The sequence below is a fragment of the Somniosus microcephalus genome, chromosome 12 (genome assembly GCF_052327205.1).
Source record: "Somniosus microcephalus isolate GS21.2 chromosome 12, FLI_Smic_1.0, whole genome shotgun sequence".
Taxonomy (NCBI): domain Eukaryota; kingdom Metazoa; phylum Chordata; class Chondrichthyes; order Squaliformes; family Somniosidae; genus Somniosus; species Somniosus microcephalus.
The window spans coordinates 188626503-188648142 of NC_140998.1; the positions used below are offsets into that span (position 1 = coordinate 188626503).

The 21640-nt window shown below is 49.1% G+C and overlaps 1 protein-coding gene and 1 pseudogene across 2 annotated transcripts in view; one reads left to right on the forward strand and one right to left on the reverse strand.

Annotated features, from left to right (window-relative positions):
* LOC147109776 (large ribosomal subunit protein bL17m-like) overlaps window positions 1-21640 on the reverse strand; it is a 642401-nt gene that overhangs the window by 204835 nt on the left and 415926 nt on the right. The gene's annotated exons all lie outside the window — the stretch shown is intronic.
* LOC147109778 (rap guanine nucleotide exchange factor 2-like) overlaps window positions 1-21640 on the forward strand; it is a 149600-nt pseudogene that overhangs the window by 115192 nt on the left and 12768 nt on the right. Inside the window, exons 10-11 of the transcript XR_015080153.1 lie at window positions 7691-7843; window positions 12395-12547. The product of XR_015080153.1 is annotated as a rap guanine nucleotide exchange factor 2-like (transcript). The remainder of the gene's footprint in view (window positions 1-7690; window positions 7844-12394; window positions 12548-21640) is intronic.

Genomic DNA, 21640 nt, shown 5'->3' on the forward strand with positions numbered 1-21640 from the left:
CTTCACCCCGCCGGACTTAATTTTAAACGAGGGGTGAATGTGGTAAACCACTGTCGTTCACTGTGTTCACTATTGTTGTTGTTGTCGTTCACTCTTGTTTCACTGTTATACCTGACTATGCCTCAGCTGACTCCGCCCTTGGCTACCTGGTATAAGGACGGCTGCACGGCAGCTCTCTGCCATCCACTAGAGGCATAGTCCTGATCTGTTTGTAGTTGCATTCAGTAGTTAATAAAAGCCTGTTGTTCTGAACTCTACTCAGCCTTTTATTAGAATCGATAGCGCATCAACCCCCCCTTGGCCCACAGCTGCGTGACCCACCTTGGTCCACAGCTGCGTGACCCCCTTGGCCCACAGCTATGTGACCCCCCCGGCCCACAGCTGCATGACCCCCCCGGCCCACAGCTGCGTGACCCCCCTTGGTCCACAGCTGCGTGACCCCCCCGGCCCACAGCTGTGTGACCCCCCTGGCCCACAGCTGCGTGACCCCCCCTTGGCGCACAGCTGCATGACCCCCCCTTGGCCCACAGCTGCGTGACCCCCCTTGGCCCACAGCTGCGTGACCCCCCTTGGCCCACAGCTGCGTGACCCCCCTTGGCCCACAGCTGCGTGACCCCCCCGGCCCACAGCTGCATGACCCCCCTTGGCCCACAGCTGTGTGATCCCCCCTTGGCCCACAGCTGCGTGACCCCCCTTGGCCCACAGCTGCGTGACTCCCCTTGGCCACAGCTGTGTGATCCCCCCTTGGCCCACAGCTGCGTGACCCCCCTTGGCCCACAGCTGCGTGACCCCCCTTGGCCCACAGCTGTGTGATCCCCCCTTGGCCCACAGCTGCGTGACCCCCCTTGGCCCACAGCTGCGTGACTCCCCTTGGCCACAGCTGTGTGACACTCCTGGCCCACAGCTGCGTGACCCCCCTGGCCCACAGCTGTGTGACACTCCTGGCCCACAGTTGTGTGACCCCCCTGGCCCACACGCATGTTCCCTACAGAGAAAAAAGATGGAAACACAAAGAGAAAAATAAGTAAAGCTAAAACAGCAAATCGAAAAACTTTAAAATCGATCATAATATATGAATAAGAAATTTAAGCCAATCAGGTGCAATTGTGACACCCAAGATATGAGGACAGGGGCATGTGCGATATGCACTATTTCTTATATATTTTGATGCAAAAGTATGGAGAATAGGTAGTTCACTGGGTTAGAAAACTGTCTTCACTCTGCTCAGGACGTATCTCTGAAGCGAGTACATGGCTGGAATTAAAAGCTGACTCTGGTACAGCTCACTGGGGCTCCAGTTCATTGCACCAGTTCAATAATGTTTTAAAAAGTAAAACTGAAAACTATATATTTTTTATTCCCCCTCAGGTGGAAGAAAAGATTTTTCAACCTTTTTTGTGTTTATTCCTTTCCACAACTTGTGAAACTAAAGGGCAACTATTGTTTTACAAACTGTCCTTTGCAGCTGTGAGTCTTGTGACCTGCAGCATGATGACATTGTTGCACGAGATGTTACACTTCTGAAACAAAAACAGCAGGGACCAAAAATAAAAATAAATCAACTAATACCAAAGCATTTGAAACAAAGCTGAATTGCAGCATGTTTCATTCCCCCATTCCAAGAAATACATATCTTTATAAGTGACAGCAAGTTAAGTGATTTAAAAATTGTCAGTTGGAATCTTGCTTTTTCAATGAAATCTGTACATATGTAATTTTTGTCTTCATTGGTATCTAGTAGCCAAGAGCAGAGGAGAAAAGAAAGCAGGGAAACTTTCAGATACATCTCCAGTTGCTCCCAGATCAGGGGCACAGCATCAGAAGCAGCAGCAGAAAGTAAATCAGGCCCTCCAGGTCCCAGCTGTATCACTGTATCCATCACACAAGAACGTGCAATTTAAAGACCTCCCTCCATTTGGTAATAACATTTTAAAGAATAATTTGCTGCTCTGCTTTTGAACTAAGCGTTTGCTCTTTCCCTTCCACAAAGTGTGCTTGAAAAATAACCTGTCTGCAGAGCCATTTCAGTAAAATATCAAGTGCTTTTGTTCCAAAGACTTGTGACTTTGAATATCTTTTCTTTACAATTGTATATTTGTTCAGCATTATTTTGCTTTGTATGTGTTGAAATGAACAAGGTTACTTTAACTGCATTGCTACTCCAATTTCTGCCCTCAGGTACCCATTCTCCTCAAGCTTTGAAGAAAATTCTGTCCTTGTCTGACGAAGCAAATTTGGATCGAAATAAAAAGCAGGCAGAAGATACAATATCAAACACATCATCCCAGCTGTCGTCTCCTCCTACATCTCCTCAGACCTCGCCAAGGAAAGGTAGCATCTTAGAAAGAAAATGCACCAGATCCAAAGATGTGCCCTTCCCAAACCTATGAAAAAGCAGTGTATTTGCTAATGTGCTGTGGTACAAATACTGATAGGATTTGAGATTTCCAATCTGCTACAAGCAAATATTTTCGTCTGCTTAGCCCATATGCCCAAACCTGTCACATCACTCCCCTCTAGTAGTTAGTCATATGTTATGTGCATTACCATGTCAATGGAAGAAGTGTGGTGTTTGCTAGGTTTAAGCAGCCCGATGCCTATCTTGCTCGAAACAGAAAGGAGCTCCTCATAGTAGAGTATGATGATAAACATGGCTGTACTGACAAATTGCAAACTATTTTACAATAACTTTTTACATTAAACACACTATTATTCTTAATGATTGCGGTATTAAAAATCCCATAACATGCATTTACACACATCCAATAATATTCCCTCTAATACAGCCGACTCCAGGTGCTTTGTACATTTCATTCATTGGAATGGGGTCAATAATTCAGCTGTTTTTTTTGCCTCGTAGAAATAGTTTAAATTGCCACAGATACATTTATTTCATGTTGAAAGGTTGCACCTCTTCATTTCAAACTGCAACTGGCCAGCATGGCACTCAACTCCCATTGTAAATTGGGAAAAAGTCCTGTTTCTCCTGTTGCTATTTGTTGGCTCAGGTCTTGTACTGCATAATTACATGACCTTGGGATAGCATTAATGTTGAAATATTTTGCCACCATTGCTGCATTGACTAATAGCTGCTTAGCTAACTAATGTAGCACGATAGAATCTAGTGTTTCACCAGTGAGTTAGACGATCTTTTAGTTCAGTCTGTATATTTCTGTATGGAAGGATTCAATATGTACTTGAATGAAACCATCATCTCATCAGTAACATGGAACACATTATCAATAGGAATTAGACTGAATCTCCACAAGAGAATAATGGAAAGCTGTCCAGTGCTGCTTTCAGGATGTTGAAAAACATTAGATAAACGACTTTTTCCATTTTTCAGAATTCTGACCTCTCCCAAGCTGTACCTCATTCAATAAGCAGTGCTTATATTTTTCACTGTTATGTAATTAAAGATTACTCTTAAACTACAGACTGACTCCAGATATTCACCAGAGTACATGACTGTGAAAATGAGCACTCTCCTTTCAGTAATATTTCATACCTTTTTATGAATATTAAATCCTTTTTCATATTTTTCATTTGCTACATTTAATACAAGTGTTAAAAATTGGTAGTATACAGATAACATCCAGCATGAGGGCATGTCATTTAACAGTGTAGTCCTTAGCCCATGCCAGGATATGGCTGTATCTGATGCCAGTGTTGTAGCTGTACTGGAACAGCTTGGCTAGAAGTGCGGCTAGTTCTGGAGCACAAGTCTTCAGCACGACAGCCGGGATGTTGTCGGGGCCCATAGCCTTTGCTGTATCCAGTGCGCTCAGTCATTTCTTGATATCACGTGGAGTGAATCGAATTGGCTGAAGACTGGCTTCTGTGATGGTGGGGACCTCAGGAGGAGGCCGATTTGGATCATCCACTCGGCACTTCTGGCTGAAGATGGTTGCAAATGCTTCAGCCATGTCTTTTGCACTCATGTGCTGGGCTCCACCATCATTGAGGATGGGGATATTCATGGAGCCTCCTACTCCCGTTAGTTGTTTAATGGTCCACTATATTCACGACTGGATGTGGCAGGACAGCAGAGCTTTGACCTGATCCGTTGTTTGTGGGATCGCTTAGCCCTGTCTATGGCATTCTGCTTCTGCTTTTTAGCATGCAGTCCTGTGTTGCAGCTTCCCCAGGTTGGCACCTCATTTTTAGGTATGCCTGGTGCTGCTCCTGCACTCCTCATTGAACCAGGGTTGGTCACCCGGCTTGATGGTAATGGTAGAGTGAGGAATATGCCGGGCCATGAGTTTACAGATTGTGGTGGAATACAATTCTGCTGCTGCCCCACAGCGCCTGGCCCACAGTTTGTTTTGCCCATCCCTTTTCCTGGCTCCTTGGCTCTCTGCATGCCATAGAAACAAATTGCATCTAATCCATTGCAGACTTGCACAATTATAAAGACTGCAGTGAAAAAACATTTTGAAACTGCTGTGAAAAGAATGAAACAAATAAGGGTTGCATGTAAAGTAAGACTAACTCCAGATGTGCCAAGAATAAAATCAGGTTTGATTTCTCATCGGTGGTCGCTGGCCGACAGCTGCGTGACCCACTTCGCCCACAGCTGCATGACCCCCCTGGCCCACAGCTGCGTGACCCCTTGGCCCACAGCTGCGTGACCCCCCTTGGCCCACAGCTGCGTGACCCCCCTGGCCCACAGCTGCGTGACCCCCCTGGCCCACAGCTGCGTGACCCCCCCCCCTTGGCCCACAGCTGCGTGACACCCCTGGCCCACAGCTGCGTGACCCACCACCCACAGCTGCGTGACCCCCTTGGCCCACAGCTGCGTGACCCCCTGGCCCACAGCTGCGTAAACCACTTCGCCCACAGCTGCGTGACCCCCTTGGCCCACAGCTGCGCGCTCCCCCTTGTCCCACAGCTGCGTGACCCCCCTGGCCCACAGCTGCGTGACCCCCCTTGGCCCACAGCTGCGTGACCCCCCCCTTGGCCCACAGCTGCGTGACCCCCCCCTTGGCCCACAGCTGCGTGACCCCCCTTGGCCCACAGCTGCATGATCCCCCTTGGCCCACAGCTGCGTGACCCCCCTGGCCCACAGCTGCGTGACCCCCCTGGCCCACACCTGCGTGACCCCCCCCCCTTGGCCCACAGCTGCGTGACACCCCTGGCCCACAGCTGCGTGACCCACCACCCACAGCTGCGTGACCCCCTTGGCCCACAGCTGCGTGACCCCCTGGCCCACAGCTGCGTAAACCACTTCGCCCACAGCTGCGTGACCCCCTTGGCCCACAGCTGCGCGCTCCCCCTTGTCCCACAGCTGCGTGACCCCCCTGGCCCACAGCTGCGTGACCCCCCTTGGCCCACAGCTGCGTGACCCCCCCCTTGGCCCACAGCTGAGTGACCCCCCTTGGCCCACAGCTGCGTGACCCCCCCTTGGCCCACAGCTGCGTGACCACAGCTGCGTGACCCCCCCCGGCCCACAGCTGCATGACCCCCCCTTGGCCTACAGCTGTGTGACCCGCCTTGGTCCACAGCTGTGTGACCCCCCTTGGTCCACAGCTGTGTGACCCCCCCTTGGCCTACAGCTGTGTGACCCCCCTTGGTCCACAGCTGTGTGACCCCCCTTGGTCCACAGCTGTGTGACCCCCCCTGGCCCACAGCTGTGTGACCCCCCTTGGCCCACAGCTGCGTGACCCCCCTGGCCCACAGCTGCGTGACCCCCCCCGGCCCACAGCTGCGTGACCCCCCTTGGCCCACAGCTGCGTGACCCCCCTTGGCCCACAGCTGCGTGACCCCCCTTGGCCCACAGCTGCGTGACCCCCCTTGGCCCACAGCTGCGTGACCCCCCTTGGCCCACAGCTGCGTGACACCCCTGGCCCACACGCATGTTCCCTACAGAGAAAAAAGATGGAAACACAAAGAGAAAAATAAGTAAGGCTAAAACAGTAAATCGAAAAACTTTAAAATCGACCATGATATATGAATATGAAATTTAAGCCAATAAGGTGCAATTGTGACACCCAAGATATGAGGACATGGGCATGTGCGATATGCACTATTTCTTACATATTTTGATGCAAAAGTGTGGAGAATAGGTAGTTCACTGGGTTAGAAAACTGTCTTCACTCTGCTCAGGACGTATCTCTGAAGCGAGTACATGGCTGGAATTAAAAGCTCACTCTGGTACAGCTCACTGGTGCTCCAGTTCATTGTACCAGTTCAATAATGTTTTAAAAAGTAAAACTGAAAACTATATATTTTTTATTCCACCTCAGGTGGAAGAAAAGATTTTTCAACCTTTTTTGTGTTTATTCCTTTCCACAGCTTGTAAAACTAAAGGGCTGTGCCGGTACCACCGGTTGTCCCTTACATAAAGATACACATAATTCCCTTTAACTTACCTTACTGTATGTTTAACTTACCTTTTGGGGCTGTTGCCCTTTTAACTTACCTGTTGGGGCCATTGCCCCTTTAAGAGGTGACCTAACGCGCTGACGTCACGCATCACGTGACTCACGCGCGCCGGCCGCCGGCCCGACTCGGCCTTCCAACACGGCCGCCGGCACAGCCCGGCCTACCGCGACTTTGGCCTCAACGGCCAGCCGACGGGAGCGACGCAATCTTCCGCTCCCGCGGCAAGCACCGGCACAGCCCGGCCTCGCAACCTCGGCCAGCCTCCGTACCGGGAGACGCGCTGACGCAACAACGCGGTCACGTGACGCCCCAAGCGCGGGCAAACGTGACGACGCGATCACGTGACGCCCAAGGTGCGGGAACACACAGCAGAGCGTGATGACGTCATCACGCTCCCCACAGGACTGCGAACTCAGTCCTCGTGGAGTCCCGCTGGGACAAGACCTACACCATGGTGCTCCTACAGTCAGCCATCTTACCTGATGTAATTAGTCTGTTCCTGTAAATAAACAACTTGTTAATAGTTCGTCGAAGTCAAACTCTTATTTAGTGGCGATCTACACTATTGTTTTACAAACTGTTCTTTGCAGCTGTGAGTCTTGTGACCTGCAGCATGATGACATTGTTGCACGAGGTGTTACACTTCTGAAACAAAAACAGCAGGGACCAAAAATAAAAATCAAATCAACTAATACCAAAGCATTTGAAACAAAGCTGAATTGCAGCATGTTTCATTCCCCCATTCCAAGAAATACATATCTTTATAAGTGACAGCAAGTTAAGTGATTTAAAAATTGTAAGTTAGAATCTTGCTTTTTCAATGAAATCTGTACATATGTAATTTTTTTTCTTCATTGGTATCTAGTAGCCAAGAGCAGAGGAGAAAAGAAAGCAGGGAAACTTTCAGATACATCTCCAGTTGCTCCCAGATCAGGGGCACAGCATCAGAAGCAGCAGCAGAAAGTAAATCGGGCCCTCCAGGTCCCAGCTGTATCACTGTATCCATCACGCAAGAACGTGCAATTTAAAGACCTCCCTCCATTTGGTAATAACATTTTAAAGAATAATTTGCTGCTCTGCTTTTGAACTAAGCGTTTGCTCTTTCCCTTCCACAAAGTGTGCTTGAAAAATAACCTGTCTGCAGAGCCATTTCAGTGAAATATCAAGTGCTTTTGTTCCAAAGACTTGTGAATTTGAATATCTTTTCTTTACAATTGTATATTTGTTCAGCATTATTTTGCTTTGTATGTGTTGAAATGAACAAGGTTACTTTAACTGCATTGCTACTCCAATTTCTGTCGTTCAGGTACCCATTCTCCTCAAGCTTTGAAGAAAATTCTGTCCTTGTCTGAAGAAGCAAATTTGGATCAAAATAAAAAGCCGGCAGAAGATACTATATCAAACACATCATCCCAGCTGTCATCTCCTCCTACATCTCCTCAGACCTCGCCAAGGAAAGGTAGCATCTTAGAAAGAAAAATGCACCAGATCCAAAGATGTGCCCTTCCCAAACCTATGAAAAAGCAGTGTATTTGCTAATGTGCTGTGGTACAAATACTGATAGGATTTGAGATTTCCAATCTGCTACAAGCAAATATTTTCGTCTGCTTAGCCCATATGCCCAAATCTGTCACATCACTCCCCTCTAGTGGTTATTCATATGTTATGTGTATTACCATGTCAATGGAAGAAGTGTGGTGTTTGCTAGGTTTAAGCAGCCCGATGCCTATCTTGCTCGAAACAGAAAGGAGCTCCTCATAGTAGAGTATGATGATAAACATGGCTGTACTGACAAATAGCAAAACTATTTTACAATAACTTTTTACATTAAACACACTATTATTCTTAATTATTGCGGTATTAAAAATCCCATAACATGCATTTACACACATCCAACAATATTATCTCTAATACAGCTGACTCCAGGTGCTTTGTAAATTTAATTCGTTGGAATGGTGTAAATAATTCAGCTGTTTTTTTTGCCTCGTAGAAATAGTTTAAATTGCCACAGATACATTTACTACATGTTGAAAATTTGCACCTCTTCATTTCAAACTGCAACTGGCCAGCATGGCACTCAACTCCCATTGTAAATTGGGAAAAAGTCCTGTTTCTCCTGTTGCTATTTGTTGGCTCAGGTCTTGTACTGCACAATTACATGACCTTGGGATAACATTAATGTTGAAATATTTTGCCACCATCGCTGCATTGACTAATAGCTGCTTAGCTAAATAATGTAGCACGATAGAATCTAGTGTTTCACTATTGAGTTAGACGATCTTTTAGTTCAGTCTGTATGTTTCTGTATGGAAGGATTCAATATGTACTTGAATGAAACCATCATCTCATCAGTAACATGGAACACATTATCAATAGGAATTAGACTGAATCTCCACAAGAACATAATGGAAAGCTGTCCAGTGCTGCTTTTCAGGATGTTGAAAAACATTAGATAAACGACTTTTTCCATTTTTAAGAATTCTGACCTCTCCCAAGCTGTACCTCATTCAATAAGCAGTGCTTATATTTTTCACTGTTATGTAATTAAAGATTACTTTTAAACTACAGACTGACTCCAGATATTCACCAGAGTACATGACTGTGAAAATGAGCACTCTCCTTTCAGTAATATCTATTTCATTCCTTTTTACGAATATTATCATTTTTCATATTTTTCATTTGTTACTTTTAATACAAGTGTTAAAATTGGTAGTATACAGATAACATCCAGTATGAGGGCATGTCATTTAACAGTGTAGTCCTTAACCCATGCCAGGATATGGCTGTATCTGATGCCAGTGTTGTAGCTGTACTGGAACAGCTTGGCTAGAAGTGCAGCTAGTTCTGGAGCACAAGTCTTCAGCACGACAGCCGGGATGTTGTTGGGGCCCATAGTCTTTGCTGTATCCAGTGCGCTCAGTCGTTTCTTAATATCACGTGGAGTGAATCGAATTGGCTGAAGACTGGCTTCTGTGATGGTGGGGACCTCAGGAGGAGGCCGATATGGATCATCCACTCGGCACTTCTGGCTGAAGATGGTTGCAAATGCTTCAGCCATGTCTTTTGCACTCACGTGCTGGGCTCCACCATCATTGAGGATGGGGATATTCATGGAGCCTCCTACTCCCGTTAGTTGTTTAATGGTCCACCATATTTACGACTGGATGTGGCAGGACAGCAGAGCTTTGACCTGATCCGTTGTTTGTGGGATCGCTTAGCCCTGTCTATGGCATTCTGCTTCTGCTTTTTAGCATGCAGTCCGGTGTTGCAGCTTCCCCAGGTTGGCACCTCATTTTTAGGTATGCCTGGTGCTGCTCCTGCACTCCTCATTGAACCAGGGTTGGTCCCCCGGCTTGATGGTAATGGTAGAGTGAGGGATATGCCGGGCCATGAGTTTACAGATTGTGGTGGAATACAATTCTGCTGCTGCCCCACAGCGCCAGGCCCACAGCTGCGTGACCCCCCCCTTGGCCCACAGCTGCGTGACCCCCCCCTTGTCCCACAGCTGCGTGACCCCCCCCCTTGGCCCACAGCTGCGTAATCCCCCTTGGCCCACAGCTGCGTGACCCCCCCCCGGCCCACAGCTGCATGACCCCCTGGCCCACAGCTGCGTGACCCCCCCTTGGCCCACAGCTGTTTGACCCCCCCCCCGGCCCACAGCTGCATGACCCCCCCCGGCCCACAGCTGCGTGACCCCCTGGCCCACAGCTGCGTGACCCCCCTTGGCCCACAGCTGCGTTACCCCCCTTGGCCCACAGCTGCGTTACCCCCCCCCCTTGGTCCACAGCTGTGTGACCCCCCTTGGCCCACAGCTGCGTGACCCCCCTTGGCCCACAGCTGCGTTACCCCCCCCCTTGGTCCACAGCTGTGTGACCCCCCCCGGCCCACAGCTGCATGACCCCCTGGCCCACAGCTGCGTGACCCCCCTTGGCCCACAGCTGCGTTGCCCCCCCCCCCTTGGTCCATAGCTGTGTGACCCCCCTTGGCCCAGAGCTGCGTGACCCCCCTTGGCCCACAGCCGCGTGACCCCCCCCTGGCCCACAGCTGCGTGACCCCCCCATGGACCACAGCTGCATGACCCCCCCTTGGCCCACAGCTGCGTGACCCCCCCTTGGCCCACAGCTGCGTGACCCCCCCTTGGCCCACAGCTGCGTGACCCCCCCTTGGCCCACAGCTGCGTGACCCCCCCTTGGCCCACAGCTGCGTGACCCCCCCTTGGCCCACAGCTGCATGACCCCCCCTTGGCCCACAGCTGCGTGACCCCCCCCTGGCCCACAGCTGCGTGACCCCCCTGGCCCACAGCTGCGTGACCCCCCCTTGGACCACAGCTGCGTGACCCCCCTTGGCCCACAGCTGCGTGACCCCCCTTGGCCCACAGCTGCGTGACCCCCCTTGGCCCACAGCTGCGTGACCCCCCTTGGCCCACAGCTGTGTGACCCCCCTTGGCCCACAGCTGTGTGACCCCCCTTGGCCCACAGCTGCGTGACCCCCCTTGGCCCACAGCTGCGTGACCCCCCATGGCCAACAGCTGCGTGACCCCCCCTGGCCTACAGCTGTGTGACCCCCCTTGGACCACAGCTGCGTGACCCCCCTTGGCCCACAGCTGTGTGACCCCCCTTGGACCACAGCTGCGTGACCCCCCCTTGGCCTACAGCTGCGTGACCCCCCCCTTGGCCCACAGCTGCGTGACTCCCCTTGGCCCACAGCTGCGTGACCCCCCTGACCCACAGCTGCGTGACCCCCCTGGCCCACAGCTGTGTGACCCCCCCTGGCCCACAGCTGCGTGACCCCCCCTGGCCCACACGCATGTTCCCTACAGAGAAAAAAGATGGAAACACAAAGAGAAAAATAAGTAAGGCTAAAACAGTAAATCGAAAAACTTTAAAATCGACCATAATATATGAATAAGAAATTTAAGCCAATCAGGTGCAATTGTGACACCCAAGATATGAGGACAGGGGCATGTGCGATATGCACTATTTCTTATATATTTTGATGCAAAAGTATGGAGAATAGGTCGTTCACTGGGTTAGAAAACTGTCTTCACTCTGCTCAGGACGTATCTCTGAAGCGAGTACATGGCTGGAATTAAAAGCTGACTCTGGTACAGCTCACTGGGGCTCCAGTTCATTGCACCAGTTCAATAATGTTTTAAAAAGTAAAACTGAAAACTATATATTTTTTATTCCCCCCTCAGGTGGAAGAAAAGATTTTTCAACCTTTTTTGTGTTTATTCCTTTCCACAACTTGTAAAACTAAAGGACAACTATAGTTTTACAAACTGTTCTTTGCAGCTGTGAGTCTTGTGACCTGCACCATGATGACATTGTTGCACGAGATGTTACACTTCTGAAACAAAAACAGCAGGGACCAAAAATAAAAATAAAATCAACTAATACCAAAGCATTTGAAACAAAGCTGAATTGCAGCATGTTTCCTTCCACCATTCCAAGAAATACATATCTTTTTAAGTGCCAGCAAGTTAAGTGATTTAAAAATTGTAAGTTGGAATCTTGTTTTTTCAATGAAATCTGTACATATGTAATTTTTTCTCTTCATTGGTATCTAGTAACCAAGAGCAGTGGAGAAAAGAAAGCAGGGAAACTTTCAGATACATCTCCAGTTGCTCCCAGATCAGGGGCACAGCATCAGAAGCAGCAGCAGAAAGTAAATCAGGCCCTCCAGGTCCCAGCTGTATCACTGTATCCATCACACAAGAACGTGCAATTTAAAGACCTCCCTCCACTTGGTAATAACATTTTAAGGAATAATTTGCTGCTCTGCTTTTGAACTAAGCGTTTGCTCTTTCCCTTCCACAAAGTGTGCTTGAAAAATAACCTGTCTGCAGAGCCATTTCAGTAAAATATCAAGTGCTTTTGTTCCAAAGACTTGTGAATTTGAATATCTTTTCTTTACAATTGTATATTTGTTCAGCATTATTTTGCTTTGTATGTGTTGAAATGAACAGGGTTACTTTAACTGCATTGCTACTTCAATTTCTGTCTTTCAGGTACCCATTCTCCTCAAGCTTTGAAGAAAATTCTGTCCTTGTCTGAAGAAGCAAATTTGGATCGAAATAAAAAGCAGGCAGAAGATACTATATCAAACACATCTTCTCATCTGTCGTCTCCTCCTACATCTCCTCAGACCTCGCCAAGGAAAGGTAGCATCTTAGAAAGAAAATGCACCAGATCCAAAGATGTGCCCTTCCCAAACCTATGAAAAAGCAGTGTATTTGCTAATGTGCTGTGGTACAAATACTGATAGGATTTGAGATTTCCAATCTGCTACAGGCAAATTTTTAGTCTGCTTAGCCTATATGCCCAAATCTGTCACATCACTCCCCTCTAGTGGTTACTTATATGTTAACGGGCCAGAAATTTGGGTCCCCACGGGTGAGTGCGGGCTGGGTACTCACGCGTAGGGTCAACGGAAGTGCCGGTTTCGTGCATGCACTGCGCATTCGCGGGAAACCAGAACTTCCGTTCCCTTGAAAGAAGGGGTTCACAGGTCGAACGCGTGCGCCGGAGAGGCAGTGCGTACACCTGGAACTTCCTTCTTTTTTACAGGTTTCTCCGGGAGGGTAAGTCTCCAGCAGCTACGCTTTTAAAAAGCAGTCGCAAGGCTTGCTTTTAACAAGGTAAGTAGTGAATTAAGTAAAATTAAAACAGTTTTTCCACAGGTTTTTTATTTTTAAATACTTTAAAGAAAGGTAAGTTTGTTTTTAGCCCCGTTAAAAACTGTAATTAATTTTTTCAAAAATTTAAATTATTGTTTAAAATAGTTATTTTATGTAATTTATAGTTATTTTAAAAATGTGATTTAAAAAAAAAATGTATTTCAAGTTTTAGTTATGTTTTGGGGCCGATCTCTAATTCATAGATTTGACAAGTCTTCCTGTCAAATCTATGCATAGAGATTCCCTGCTACGATTGGCTCTCCATGTCCCACATGATCCCAGGGGACACTTCGAACTAACTGCGCCCCTGGGATACGCAAGCACTGTGCGCTGGCAGTTGAAGGAGGCCCAGGATCGGAATCCGATGCGGGCCCACAGTACAACGGCCGGCGTGCTAGGTAAGTGCAGGTCGGGAGCTTGCACCCGCGGAAAGCCTCCGACCCAAATTTCTGGCCCGTTATGTGCATTACCATGTCAATGGAAGAAGTGTGGTGTTTGCTAGTTTTAAGCAGCCCAATGTCTATCTTGCTTGAAACAGAAAGGAGCTCCTCATAGTAGAGTATGATGATAAACATGGCTGTACTGACAAATAGCAAAACTAGGTCCTTTGCAGTCAGAATCAGGGGAATTTATAATGGGGAACAAAGACATGGCAGACCAATTAAGTACATACTTTGGTTCTGTCTTCACAAAGGAGAACACAAATAAACTCCCAGAGATGTCGGGGAACATAGGGTCTAATGAGAGGGAGGAACTGAATGAAATCAGTATTTGTAGGGAAATGGTGTTAGGGAAATTGATGGGATTGAAGGCCGATAAATCCCCAGGGCCTGATAATCTACATCCTAGGGTACTTAAGGAAGTGGCCCTAGAAATAGTAGATGCATTGATGGTCATCTTCCAAAATTCTATAGACTCTGGAACAGTTCCCATGGATTGGAGGGTAGCTAATGTAACTCCACTATTTAAAAAGGGTGGGAGAGAAAAAACAGGGAATTATAGACTGGTAAGCCTGACATCGGTAGTGGGGAAAATGCTAGAGTCCATTATAAAAGATGTAATAGCAGAGCACTTGGAAAACAGTGACAGGATCGGACAAAGTCAACATGGATTTACAAAAGGTAAATCATGTTGACTAATCTACTGGAATTTTTTGAGGATGTAACTGGTAGAATAGATAAGGGAGAACCAGTGGATGTGGTGTATTTGGACTTTCAGAAGGCTTTCGATAAGGTCCCGCATAAGAGACTAGCATGCAAAGTTAAAGCACATGGGATTGGGGGTAAGGTACTGACTTGGATAGAAAACTGGTTGGCAAACAGGAAGCAAAGAGTTGGAATAAACGGGTCTTTTTCCGAGTGGAAGGCAGTGACTAGTGGGGTACCGCAGGGATCGGTGCTAGGACCCCAGTTATTCACAATATATATTAATGATCTAGACAAGGGAACTAGATGTAATATCTCCAAATTTGCAGACGACTCAAAGCTGGGTGGGCATGTGTGCTGTGAGGAGGGTGCAGAGAAACTCCAGTACAATTTGGACAGATTGGGCAGATGCATGGCAGATGTAGTATAATGTGGATAAATGCGAGGTTATCCACTTTGGTGGCAAAAACAGGAAGGCAGATTATTATCTGAACGGCAATAGATTGGGAAAAGGGGAAGTGCAACGAGACCTGGGTGTCCTTGTGCAGCAATCGCTGAAGGTAAGCATGCAGGTGCAGCAGGCGGTTAAGAAGGCAAATTGTATGCTGGCCTTCATAGCGAGGGGATTTGAGTACAGGAGCAAGGATGTCTTGCTGCAGTTGTTCAGGGCCTTGGTGAGACCACACCTTGGGGCTAGAAATTCGGTATCGCCCCGTTTGGGGCGCTAGTCCTGGTGAAGCGCAAAGTTTAACGCCAGGCGCAATTTAGCACCACCTAGAGCGATATTGGGTTGCAGCACCCCTGAAGGTGATTGCGGCGCTAAATCAGGCGCTGCACGAGACTCCTAAGGCGCTAACCCGGCGGCACAACCCAATTTCGCGGCGGCGGGGCGCAGCGCAGGTGCTGTCAATAATCACTTTCCCTGAGACACACTGGCGCCGGCCAGCTCTTAAAGGGGCTTGTCAATTGGCATCACCAGACACACTCACTGCCTTGTAGGCCTTCAAATCGGTGGGAGCCTACCTGTGGCGCACCAGCCTAGCATGACATGGAAAGGGTGAGGCAGAGGGCGGAACGCCTCACTGATGGGGCATTGGATGCTTTGGCTGGCGCAGTGGAATCAAGGCCAAGGAAGACGGTCGGAATGTGATTTATGTTTTGGACAGTCTCCCGGGTGTGAGAGGCAGTTATGTGTCAGTGTATTAGTTTTGCTTTCTGTTGCCATAGCTTTCTCATGTTTGAAGGAACCACATTTTGTGTAATTAAACACTTTCTTCATTTACAATGGCCATGTCTGCAATTTACATGCATCTTGCCCTTCACAGGCTTGGGGGTATCAGACTGGTTCCATTCCTGTTCTTGGAATGGCAGCAAGCATTCCGTGAGAGGGGCCTAGAAGCTACTTCTGATCAGCTTCTGACGCGCAGCCTGAGAAGAGCCGCTCACGTAGAAGTTCAGGCCAGCAGGCATCTTCTCAGCCACCGACAGAGATGTCCTGCACCTTATCTGAGGCTGCAGATCTGGCTGAAGCAGCTGGCACAGCTCAGTCACCACCTCCTTTCTAAATCGCAGCCTTCTGACACACTGCTCCTCCGGCATGTTCATGTAGGAAAACTGCTGTCGGAAAACCCTGCCAGCGTAAGGTCTGCTGTGGCGACGTCTGTTGGCCCTCCTCCGTCTGGCCATGCCCGCTCCCCTCTCCCAGCATCTCAGTGCCCTTTCCAGATGATTCAGCAGCAGGACGTTCTCCTCCAATGCAGCCCCCATAATAAGTGCCCACAGGAAGGTTCCCCGTTGTTAAGGCTCACCAACAGCAAGGTGATGGTCAGAAGGCTGAAGTTCGTATGCCTGTACTGGCTCAGTGGTCAAATGGCTCGCAGTGTGCAGCTCAGCAACTCTTTGTAGCTCTCGAGGAAGTTGTGCTCCAAAAATGGCTGCTGCTTTTAAACCACACCAGTCCCCTTTAAATAACGCTCCTCCAGCCCGAGAGCGACTTGGTAAGGTTCCAGGTAAGCTGTCACTATTAGCGCCAGGCGCTACGGAGGGGGGCGCCACTGAATTTCCGGTCCGGGGCGCCTAAAAGGCGTTGCACACTCAAATGACGTCATAATCTGCCTGCGCCCATGAGCGGGCGCTAGCCGGCGCTAAATGCATGCTCAATATGGGGCGAGGCGCCCTGCGCCCGCCCGGAAATTGGTTAGCGCCCCACTTTTCAGCCTCTTTAGGCGCTAATCGGTGGCGCTACCAACCGAATTTCTAGCCCCTTGAGTATTGTGTGCAGTTTTGGTCGCCTTATCTGAGGAAGGATGTTCTTGCCATGGAGGGAGTGCAGCGAAGATTCACCAGACTGATACCTGGGATGGCAGGAATGACATATGAAGAGAGATTGGGTCGATTAGGCTTATATTCGCTCGAGTTTAGAAGATTGAGAGGGGATCTCATTGAAACTTAGAAAATTCTAACAGGACTAGACAGACTAGATGCAGGAAGGCTGTTCCCAATGGTGGGGGAGTCCAGAACCAGGGGTCACAGTCTAAGGATAAGGGGTAAGCCATTTAGGACAGAGATGAGGAGGAATTTCTTCACCCAGAGAGTGGTGAACCTGTGGAATTCTCTACCACAGAAGACAGTTGAGGCCAATTCATTAAATATATTCAAGAAGGAGTTAGAAATATTTCTTAAAGCTAAGGGGGGATCAAGGGATACGGGGAGAAAGCAGGGACAGGGTACTGAATTTGGATGATCAGCCATGATCGCATTGAATGCCGGAGCAGGCTCGAGGGGCTGAATGGTCTACTCCTGCCCCTATCTTCTATGTTTCTATATTTTACAATAACATTTTACATTAAACACACTATTATTCTTAATTATTGCAGTATTAAACATACCATAACATGCATTTACACACATCCAATAATATCTCCAATACAGCTGACTCCAGGTGCTTTGTAAATTTAATTCGTTGGAATGGTGTAAATAATTCAGCCTTTTTTTTTGCCTCGTAGAAATAGTTTAAATTGCCACAGATACATTTACTTCATGTTGAAAGTTTGCACCTCTTCATTTCAAACTGCAACTGGCCAGCATGGCACTCAACTCCCATTGTAAATTGGGAAAAAGTCCTGTTTCTCCTGTTGCTATTTGTTGGCTCAGGTCTTGTACTGCATAATTACATGACCTTGGGATAACATTAATGTTGAAATATTTTGCCACCATCGCTGCATTGACTAATAGCTGCTTAGCTAAATAATGTAGCACGATAGAATCTAGTGTTTCACCAGTGAGTTAGACGATCTTTTAGTTCAGTCTGTATATTTCTGTATGGAAGGATTCAATATGTACTTGAATGAAACCATCATCTCATCAGTAACATGGAACACATTATCAATAGGAATTAGACTGAATCTCCACAAGAACATAATGGAAAGCTGTCCAGTGCTGCTTTCAGGATGTTGAAAAACATTAGATAAACGACTTTTTCCATTTTTAAGAATTCTGACCTCTCCCAAGCTGTACCTCATTCAATAAGCAGTGCTTATATTTTTCACTGTTATGTAATTAAAGATTACTTTTAAACTACAGACTGACTCCAGATATTCACCAGAGTACATGACTGTGAAAATGAGCACTCTCCTTTCAGTAATATTTATTTCATTCCTTTTTACGAATATTATCATTTTTCATATTTTTCATTTGCTACATTTAATACAAGTGTTAAAAATTGGTAGTATACAGCTAACAGCCAGTATGAGGGCATGTCATTTAACAGTGTAGTCCTTAACCCATGCCAGGATATGGCAGTATCTGATGCACTGTGAATTTGTTGGTTAGAGTACATGGCATAGTTATTGTGTAAAAGTGTGGAATGGTTGCCTTTGTATGTACCGGTATTTCATGTCGTAGACAATCTTGTAGCTATTTTTTTTAATGGGTGTGCGAAAAATTGGGCTTTCTGCTAACTAATTATTTCTGGTTAAAAGTCCCGAAGAACTTCCTCTGAATTAGTCAGACTAACTTCACCACTGAAAAAGTTGTCTGGATAAATGAGAGCCTGCTTCTGTTCAAGGGAGATACAGCAAGCGTCAGATTTGGTTTCTAAATTGGTTTTCTCATCCTGTTTGTCAGGTGCCAGTAAGCTGAGATCTCATTGGCTCCAGACAGTCGGACCTATCAGGCTCTTCATCCTCTCTTGGAAGTGAAAACAGTAACAAGAATAACAATGCACCACGGACCTATGGGATAAGTGGGGTTGCTGTGCAAAGCCAGATTGGCGAGGGGATTCAGCAACCTTTTACGGTATTCAACTGAAACATGATAGAACAGGAATCTAATTAGCCAAGATAAGTATGACTAGATGATAGTATAATACATAAGAAAATAAGAAATAGGAGCAGGAATAGGACACTTGGCATTTCAACTGTCTTACCCTTTAATTTATTTTTCCAGTCCACTTTAGCCAGTTAGTCATAGAGTGATAGAGTTTTACAGCACAGAAAGAGGCCCTTCGGCCCATCGTGTCTGCGCTGGGCATCAAGCCCTGTCTATTCTAATCCCATTTTCCAGCACTTGGTCCGTAGCCTTGTATGCTATGGCATTTCAAGTGCGCATCTAAATACTTCTTGAGTGTTGTGAGGGTTCCTGCCTCTACCACCCTTTCAGGCAGTGAGTTCCAGCTTCCAACCATCCAGGGTGAAAACGTTTTTCTTCAAATCCCCTCTAAACCTCCTGCCCCTTACCTTGAAACTATGTCCCCTGGTTATTGACCCCTCTACTAAGGGGAAAAGTTATTTTCTATCTACCCTATCTATGCCCCTCATAATTTTGTACACCTCAATCAGGTCCCCCCTCAGTCTTCTCTGCTCTAAGGAAAACAATCCAGTCTCTCTTCATAGCTGAAATGCTCCAGCCCAGGTAACACCCTGGTGAATCTCCTCTGCACCCTCTCTAATGCAATCACATCCTTCCTAGAGTGTGGCGACCAGAACTGCACACAGTATTCCAGCTGTGGCCTAAAAGCTCCAACAACCTCCCTGCTCTTATATTCTATGCCTCGGCTAATGAAGGCAAGTATCCCATATACCTGTCCTGCGACCTTCAGGGATCTATGTACATGCACACCAAGGTCCCTCTGATCCTCTGTCCTTCCTAGGGTCCTACCATTCATTGCGTATTCCCTTGCCTTGTTAGTCCTCCCAAAATGCATCACCGGACAGTTTTCAGGGTTAAATTCCATTTTAACATTGAAACAGATGTTTCAAGACCATCATTTGTTTACACCTTCTGCCTCAGTTCGGGTATCAGTTTTCCTTGTGACCTTCTTGCCTTTGTATACCCTTCTCGTACAGTGTCCGTCACTGTCCCATTAATGGTTTCTTCTTTTAATTCAGGATATATGATAATACCCGTTTATATGTGTCTCTTCTTGTGGGGTAAAACAGAAGTCAGTATCCGTGATGGCACAGGAGGTGATCCCTCCCCTATTCGTAACTGTCATTTTGGGGGCCTTGGTGCTCACACACCATTCTCCAGTCCCCCGCGGGGGGGGGGGGGGGCGGTGCCTTGGTGCTCACACACCATTCTCCATTCCCCCGGGGGGCGGTGCCTTGGTGCTCACACACCATTCTCCATTCCCCGCGGGGGGGGGGGCGGTGCCTTGGTGCTCACACACCATTCTCCATTCCCCCGGGGGGCGGTGCCTTGGTGCTCACACACCATTCTCCATTCCCCCGCGGGGCGGTGCCTTGGTGCTCACACACACACCATTCTCCATTCCCCCGTGGGGCGGTGCCTTGGTGCTCACACACCATTCTCCATTCCCCCGCGGGGGGGGCGGTGCCTTGGTGCTCACACACCATTCTCCATTCCCCCGCGGGGGGGGCGGTGCCTTGGTGCTCAAACACCATTCTCCATTCCCCCGCGGGGGGGGCGGTGCCTTGGTGCTCACACACCATTCTCCATTCCCCCGTGGGGCGGTGCCTTGGTGCTCACACACCATTCTCCATTCCCCCGCGGGGCGGTGCCTTGGTGCTCACACACCATTCTCCATTCCCCGCGGGGTGGTGCCTTGGTGCTCACACACCATTCTCCATTCCCCCGTGGGGCGGTGCCTTGGTGCTCACACACCATTCTCCATTCCCCCGGGGGGGGGCGGTGCCTTGGTGCTCACACACCATTCTCCATTCCCCCGGGGGGCGGTGCCTTGGTGCTCACACACCATTCTCCATTCCCCCGTGGGGGGGTGCCTTGGTGCTCACACACCATTCTCCATTCCCCCGCGGGATGGGCGGTGCCTTGGTGCTCACACACCATTATCCATTCCCCCGCGGGGGGGCGGTGCCTTGGTGCTCACACACCATTCTCCATTCCCCCGCGGGGGCGGGGGGCGGTGCCTTGGTGCTCACACACCATTCTCCATTCCCCCGCGGGGGGGTGCCTTGGTGCTCACACACCATTCTCCATTCCCCCGCGGGGCGGTGCCTTGGTGCTCACACACCATTCTCCATTCCCCCGCGGGGCGGTGCCTTGGTGCTCACACACCATTCTCCATTCCCCGTGGGGCGGTGCCTTGGTGCTCACACACCATTCTCCATTCCCCCGGGGGGGGGCGGTGCCTTGGTGCTCACACACCATTCTCCATTCCCCCGTGGGGGGGTGGCGGTGCCTTGGTGCTCACACACCATTCTCCATTCCCCCGTGGGGGGGGCGGTGCCTTGGTGCTCACACACCATTCTCCATTCCCCCGTGGGGGGCGGGCGGTGCCTTGGTGCTCACACACCATTCTCCATTCCCCCGTGGGGCGTAGCCTTGGTGCTCACACACCATTCTCCATTCCCCCGCGGGTTGGGGGGCGGTGCCTTGATGCTCACAAACCATTCTCCATTCCCCCGCGGGGGGGTGCCTTGGTGCTCACACACCATTCTCCATTCCCCCGCGGGGCGGTGCCTTGGTGCTCACACACCGTTCTCCATTCCCCCGCGGGGCGGTGCCTTGGTGCTCACACACCATTCTCCATTCCCCTGCGGGGCGGTGCCTTGGTGCTCACACACCATTCTCCATTCCCCCGGGGGGGGGCGGTGCCTTGGTGCTCACACACCATTCTCCATTCCCCCGTGGGGGGGGCGGTGCCTTGGTGCTCACACACCATTCTCCATTATTCCCCCGTGGGGGGGGGGCAGTGCCTTGGTGCTCACACACCATTCTCCATTCCCCCGTGGGGCGGTGCCTTGGTGCTCACACACCATTCTCCATTCCCCGCGGGGCGGTGCCTTGGTGCTCACACACCATTCTCCATTCCCCCGTGGGGGGGGCGGTGCCTTGGTGCTCACACACCATTCTCCATTCCCCCGGGGGGCGGTGCCTTGGTGCTCACACACCATTCTCCATTCCCCCGCGGGGGGGTGCCTTGGTGCTCACACACCATTCTCCATTCCCC